Source organism: Dama dama, chromosome 4, assembly GCF_033118175.1.
Source record: "Dama dama isolate Ldn47 chromosome 4, ASM3311817v1, whole genome shotgun sequence".
NCBI classification, from domain to species: domain Eukaryota; kingdom Metazoa; phylum Chordata; class Mammalia; order Artiodactyla; family Cervidae; genus Dama; species Dama dama.
Genome location: NC_083684.1, coordinates 46,500,996 through 46,508,265, shown reverse-complemented (window position 1 = coordinate 46,508,265; position 7,270 = coordinate 46,500,996).

The following is a 7,270-nucleotide window of genomic DNA, read 5'->3' as shown; positions in this document are numbered from 1 at the left end:
GTGTTATTTTAGAATTTGTGATAGGCGAATTAAGAGCCAGTTCCTCTCTCCTTCCCATCTCCTCTCTCCTCGTACTCTGCCATGTGACTTTGAAATTCCTTTCAGGGATCAGAATGCATTTCTCCACCCTTTGTGACCAGCTTTGGCTAAAGGCCAAGATAGAAGTGGTGTCCTGTCCATTCTGAGCGAGGCCTCAAGAGGCTTTACATACTTTGGCCTCTGCCTCCATCATGGGAACAAGCCCAGGCTCCTCTGATAGAGGAAGAGAAGTATGTGGAGCAGAGGAAGTTATCCCAGGACTCCTGTTCCAGAGAACATAAGGCTGAAAGGGGTGCTTTGTAACTGTTTCCCAAAACCTGAAAGGTTGTGGGGATAACCTACAGGAGAGAGTTTATGATAGTCCATCACAAAATCAATAGAAAGGAGACCTCTAGGAAATGGGCTTCTGGTCAGGAAGAAGAGTTCCCAGAGTCAACTTCTTACCAAGCCTCTTTGTGGTTTGTCTAGATTCCTGCTTATTGTCCTGGGGTATGCAGTGAGGGTCATCTGCCTCTGTTCTTCTGGAGCCAGCAGCCTGCAGCCTATGCCCATATCCAAGTATCTGAAATCACATGGAGAGGAGACTCTTACATACGGTTGAGCAGAAGCTTAGGGGGTGCCTGCCATAGCCTTGACATGGCAGCTTTGCATATTATGATGTCACTTTGTAACAAATAAGAGAAAAATATCTTTAGGAAGAGCTCCTTTTCTTGATCTGCACGAGTGACACCTAGTCTGGCACTGGGCACAGTAGTAAATATCTTGGACCAATGGTGCTATCCGCTCCCGTGAGCTGATGGCTAAGTCCAGACACATCAAAGGATGGCTGACTTAGCATGACCGAGCTCTTTATGCGTGGTCTGGTGTGGTAGCCACTAGCTATAAACAGACGTGTGCATGCTAAGTCCCTTCAGTTGTGTCCAACTCTTTGTGACCCTATGGACCGTAGCCCGCCAGAGGACTGAAGATCTTCTGTCTATGGGATTCTCCAGGCAAGAATACTGCAGTGGGTTGCCATGCCCTACTCCAGGGGATCTTCCTGATCCAGGGATCGAACCTGCCTTTCTTACATCTTCTGCATTGGCAGGCAGGTTCTTTACCACTAGCGCCACCTGGATATTAGAATTTAAATTGAAATTTAAAAAATTTAAATGCAAGAAAAACTCAGTTCTTCAGTCTCATTGGCCGTATTTCAAGTACTCAATAACCACATGGGGTTAGAAGCAACATCATCCTATTATCAAAGGAACAGTGCAAATATATAATTGACCATTTCTATCATGGCAGAAAATTCTACTAGACAGTGTTGCTGATAAATAGCTAGGTAAGACCTCCTTCCTGCCTGAATGCAAGGAGATGAACTGGAGGGGCCCCTGCTGCTCTGGGTTCTAAAGCAACAAAACCAAGGGAACACCCTTTCCAATGTGGTGCCCCAGGCAGAAACAGATGCCCAGAAAACTCTCCCCACACCCAAGTGCCCTCGCCTACATTATTTTACACAAGCACTCCACTGGGCTCTGCTATTATTGCACGCCACCTACCTAAATCCAGAGTGAATGTCTTGCCATTCAGAAAAATTACACAAGTGAGAGCCCCAGATGTATGTGCAAGGCTCCTGTGAAGTGAAATCCAGTCTTAGTACATTGCCTTTAATCCAAACGCATTTTGAAAACAGTGGTTTCAATTGTTGCAAACTACAGAACACATGGAGAATCCCTGGAGAAACAGATGTTAGATCTTCTGATAGCAGTAAAACATCCCCCCGCTCCAAAATCTTGTAAATATGAGCAAACTTGACTAATAGAGTATTTGGCAGTTAAAGAGATAGGAATGCACAGTGGATGTCATTTGGTTTTATAAAATAGTGGCATGAGTGTCATTAAAAAAGAAATATTCTTTTAAATGTCTGTTATTTAGTTTTAAAATGAAAAATATTGAATAGTTAAACTTTATTAAGTGTAAAATTGGTTTTTAGACTGCTTTGGAGTGTTAGCAACGAGGAAGCAAAACTTGAAAAGTCATTGGAAGCAGCTGCTGTTTAAATAACAACAACAACAAAAATTCAAAAAGCTAATTTTCAGGACCAAGTCCAAGGTGAAGCCTTTGGGTCAATTGAAAAGGCTGTTGTGTCTTTGGGCCTTGCATCCCAGGAAACTCTACAAACATATCTACATACATACACTATAAATAAATATATATATACATATATACATATGCACAAATAGAAATATATATATATACACACACACACACACATATATATATATAAACTTTGAAAATGTAAGAAAGTTGGGAGACATGAGTTTTAATTCAGAAACTTACAGGACAAATCATTCATTTCTACTTAGATTCAAGAGTAAATATCTGTAAACAAGGGTTCCTAACTTACAACTGGACTCCTGAAACTGATACAATCACTTTGACATCCATCTCTTGGGCCTCCACCTGTATGTACCTGCACTCACTGCACTGAGCAAATCAATGTCAAAATGGAGAATGAAAGAGATCCAACCTCTGGCACAGAACCTCCAGATCTTCATGGGCCTTGCTTCCCTGGTGGCTCAGATGGTAAATAATCTTGCCTGTAATGCAAGAGATCTGGGTTCAATCCCTGGATTTGGAAGGTCTCCTGGAGGAAGGCATGGCAACCCACTCCAGAATTCTTGTCTGGAGAATCCCCATGGACAGAGGAGCCTGGCGGGCTACAGTCATGGGGTTGCGAAGAGTCAGACACGACTGAGCGACCAAGCCCAACAGCACAGCTGCCTTTGCTCAGCTGAGGGGATAGGTTCAGAATCCGTTGTCATCCCTGACCCTTTCCAATATGAAGGCCCCTTATCCCTAAGCCCTGGGTCCCTGGAGGACAGGGCTCTATGTTGTTCTTCTTTGGCTCCTTACCACCCCGTGTGCTACCCTCCTGCAGGAGACTCCATCAGAATTCATGAATGAATGAATGAACCAACAAATGAATGAATGAAGGGACTGTGGTTATAGGTACATTTTTCCTAGGCTACGAGGCCCAGACATGGGAGCCCTTATTCAGTCAGCTTGGAGGATTTTCTTATGAGACACTGAAGTTATTTACCTTTGGTCCTTTAAAGTGCTTTTTAAAATGATCCTACTCAAGATCCTTGCCAAGTTGAAGATGCGATCGAGCGATTACTGTGCATCCAGGCTTCATCTTGTCACCTAGCATGGATGCAGTGCCTGTACCTGTGGTGGAAACTTCATGGACTGATATTAACTCTGCCTAGAGGATTTAAGGATAAAGCCGATTCTTAGGAGCCTGGTCAACCAATAAACATTTGTCAAAGTATTTTTATTGATCATCTGCCATGTGCCAAGGATGTGCTTTTTCCAGATTGCTCATTCAGATAGAAGTTGAATTGTCCAAAATCTAAAAAAACGAGGATTATCAAAGAGAAGCTGGCTACTTTTTCCCTCCGTGGGAGCACAGAATAAATGGCCTATCAACTTATTATTTAGCTACTTTCACATTTTAATGAATAGTTATAGTAATAATTACCAAATGTCTATATTAATGAAAAACAAGTCAGCACTTTATAGAGTAAATACTGGATTGCACCATTATCAACACATGTGCCGGTTTTCTGTAAATACAGAAATTTGATATTTGTCACTGAAACTATTCACTGCAATTGAAAGGAAATGAATAATGGACGGTAATGCCCCTCGTTCATGAAAATTCTACAAAAACAAAACATCTGCCAGTGATTCCTCTCATGAATGTGGCCACTGAAGGTTCATACACAATAATGCTCCACATTTCCTTCTAATGACTGTGAACTTGATCCAGGCCACCCAGAGCCCAGGGAAAAAGCACTTTCCTGTTTCTTGTGCCTGGTTCTGGGCAGAAGAGCTGGAGTCCAGGGGGCTGCGGTGACTTGAATGGGGGCCAAGTCCATCAGTGTGTGCAGCTGCCCAGGGGTAGGGCTGCTACCCCATCTCTTGCTGGGAGAAGCACGACTCCTGGTATCTGCTACTCGCCCTCCATCTCCCACCCCCAGATTCCACTCTGCTCATCTGGGCAAATGCTGGTGTCTGCTTGGAAGCTGGAGCTAATATAGAACCCCTGCTCAGACTCCCTTGGGCCCACCCTGGAGGCCACCCGTAGACCGTTCCATCCAACCCAAAGCTTCCCACCCGAAGATGTTCTAGGGGCCTAGGAAGTGTCCTTGGGGAGGAAGGACAAGAGAGCTGGAAGTTTACAGCCCCAGGAGTTCCCCCTCACCAATGAACTGGAGGATACACATCCCAGCTGCTCACCTCTTGGTGGGACCGTCCTAGGGGTGCTCTAGAGGTGTCCATGGAACCCCAATGTCACTGAGCCTCAGCTGCCCACAGCACTAGCCTTCACTGACAAGGCCTTTTTGGCTTTTTCTGTCTCACTTTTGCCCACTCTCACTCTGCTTCCTGGAGTCATCCCACCTATACCACTTGTCCCCAGCAGCTCCTCTTGTCTGGGCATCTCTTTCAGGGGAACCTGAAGTCAAGTCATTTTTACCTTGACTAATGCTAGAATGTGACTGGGAATATGATGTTTCTGCTCTGTTCCCACTGCCCCACCAAAAAGGTATTTTGTCCTATGTAAGCCCCAAGCCCCAAGGAGAGCTTCCCAGGTGGCACTAAGGGTTAAAAACCTGCCTGCCAGTGCAGGAGACACAAGAGATGCAGGGTTTGATTCCTGGATCTGGAAGATCCCTTGAAGGAGGAAATGGTAACCCACTCCAGTATTCTTGCCTAGAGAATCCCTTGGACAGAGGAGCCTGGAGAGCTATAGTCCATAGGGTCACCAAGAGTCAGACATGATTAAAGTGACTTATCACACATGCAAGTCTCCAGGAATGGAAGCCCAGCCTTTCTTATCCTCTATCCCATTCCCTGGGCCCCCTCACAACAATGCCTAACACATGGGATGTGCCCACCTCCGTGTTGATCTGGCTGGGACACCTGGGAGGCCCCACCCGTGATTACTGACCACATGGGTGGTTGCTCTGGGATCCTGCATGGCCCTCACCATGGTGAGTGCCCCAGGACACAGAGAAGTCTAGCGTCCGTTCCTCAGAACAAGCAGCAAGGTCTCTGGAGGCATTTTTACTGATTGTGATGATTAAAACAAAAAACAGAGAGAAAGGAAGTCTGTCCTGGTTTATTTCCCCCCAAATTTCTCCCCAGAATTGTTCCTTGCATTATTTGTAGTGTGCACCAAAAGAGGTCTGGAAATAGCTTGTTGACCAAGACAATATTTTATTTTTAAAAATATTTATTTATTCATTTGGCTGTACCAAGTCTTAGTTGCAGCATGCAGGATCCTAAGTTGCAGCATGTGGGATCTAGTTCCCTGATCAGGAATCAAACCCAGGTCCCTTATATTCGGAGCGTGGAGTCTTAGCTGGACCACTAGGAAAGTCCCCAAACCCTGTTTTAGGGTCAGCAACCCTGACTGGTAATCCCAAGGCCACCTTTCTCGCTCAACACTGCACAAATTCCCTCCTTCCCTTTCCTCTCCTTCCATTTCTCTTTCTGCCTTCCCTCCTTCTTTCTTTCTCCACTGCAGTCTCCTTTCTTCAGAACCTCTTTCTGCCTTTCCTCTTCCAACACCAGAAAGTATGGTTGCCTAGTGGCCTGAATTATCTGGAGCGTTGGAGACCATCTACCTGTGTCATGGAATCAACGCTATTTTAACCCTAGTAAAGAAGGGGGAAATCCCCCAAGTGTTTGCTTTGCCTCTTGTGTGATTCCACATGGTAATCCTCAGGAGAAATGAAGAGGTGGCCAGAGTGTGGCTGGTCCCTAAGGGCATAAGGTCAGGGGGACCTGGAAGGACTTCCCTTGGGCTGATTCTGAAGACAGGTCAGCTTTCTTCTGGGCAAGGCAGAGCCCAGTTAGCAGAATCTCTCCACCTCCTCTTTTTCCTGCTTCTCCTCTTCCTCTGCCTTCCTTAACAAGGTCCCAGCCCCACGCGGTAGCAGGTCCAGTCCAAATGAGCATGAGCCTGGTGGGAGAGTGCAGAGAAAAACGGGAACCACACTTCAGATTCACTAAACATCTTAAACCCCATCAGGGGGTTGAGGAAGCCCGGGCTGTACTTTGCCAAGCACGTTTCCCCTTAATTTTCATACCCAAGTGTATTCTGAAGGAAATGAAATCCACATGTTTCTGATCATTTATACTTAAATCATCAAAATATTGCCTTTTAGGGGCGTTGTGTGTCAGGAAACCCATTGAACCTTTTTCACAGCAGTGCTCCCTGCCTCCTGGAAAGATAAACAGGAAGTGGTGATCTGTAGGGGGCAGTGGTGCTGACCCCAGGACGGGCCTCGCCTCCGAGCACGCCTGGGTGGGGCCTCCGGGTGAGGGATGGGGAGGCTCGCACCGCCCGACATCTGGGCTCCATCCCTGGCCTGTGTCACTGGCTTGGTTTGGGACATTGGACACAACCCGCTTAACCTCAAGGGCACCAGTTTCCACTGAGTCAATGGAGACTGTTAGAGAACTGTTTGGTTCAGGCAGTATCTGGGAGGGAAAACTTAAGGACCAAAAGAAACCTAGTGGAATGTCCACCAAACACAATGTGTGAAACTAACTTAGACCCTGCTTCAAACTATCTTTTGTCTGACTGTACTTTATTGGATATATATGTCAAGTGTCTCTTCTCTGTGTGTGTGTCTGTGTGTGTGTGTGCACACACACTAAATCTGACAATATTAAGAAAGTCACTAATTTATTTTAAAATATTTTGGCTATATATATATATATATATTTAAAAGATTGCTTGTTTTTTAGAAACACATGCTGAACTGTTTTCCAATACTTTGATATCCTGGTATCTGGGAGTTGAGTAAGAATAATTGGCATGGGGAAAGGAGGCAGTGGATGGGGGGTGTTGGGAATGAAATAAGACTGAATATGAATTTGACAGTCTTGAAGCTGGTTGAGGAGTGTCTGGGTCTTCAGTATGTTCTTCTCTCTACTTTTGTATATGGCTTTACCTTTTTAAGATGCTTAACATGAAAAACTAAAAGTAGAATCTATGCTTCTCTGATAACAGGGTGCTACATTGAGGAAATATCTTGAGCACTGGAGATCACAAATCCCAGTGTATAAAGTCCAGAATTGCTTATTGATAAATCATAAACCCCAATAAGGTCAGATGCAATTTATTTTGGTTGAACTATGTGAGATGGCAATTTTTGCAGGTTAAAAAATG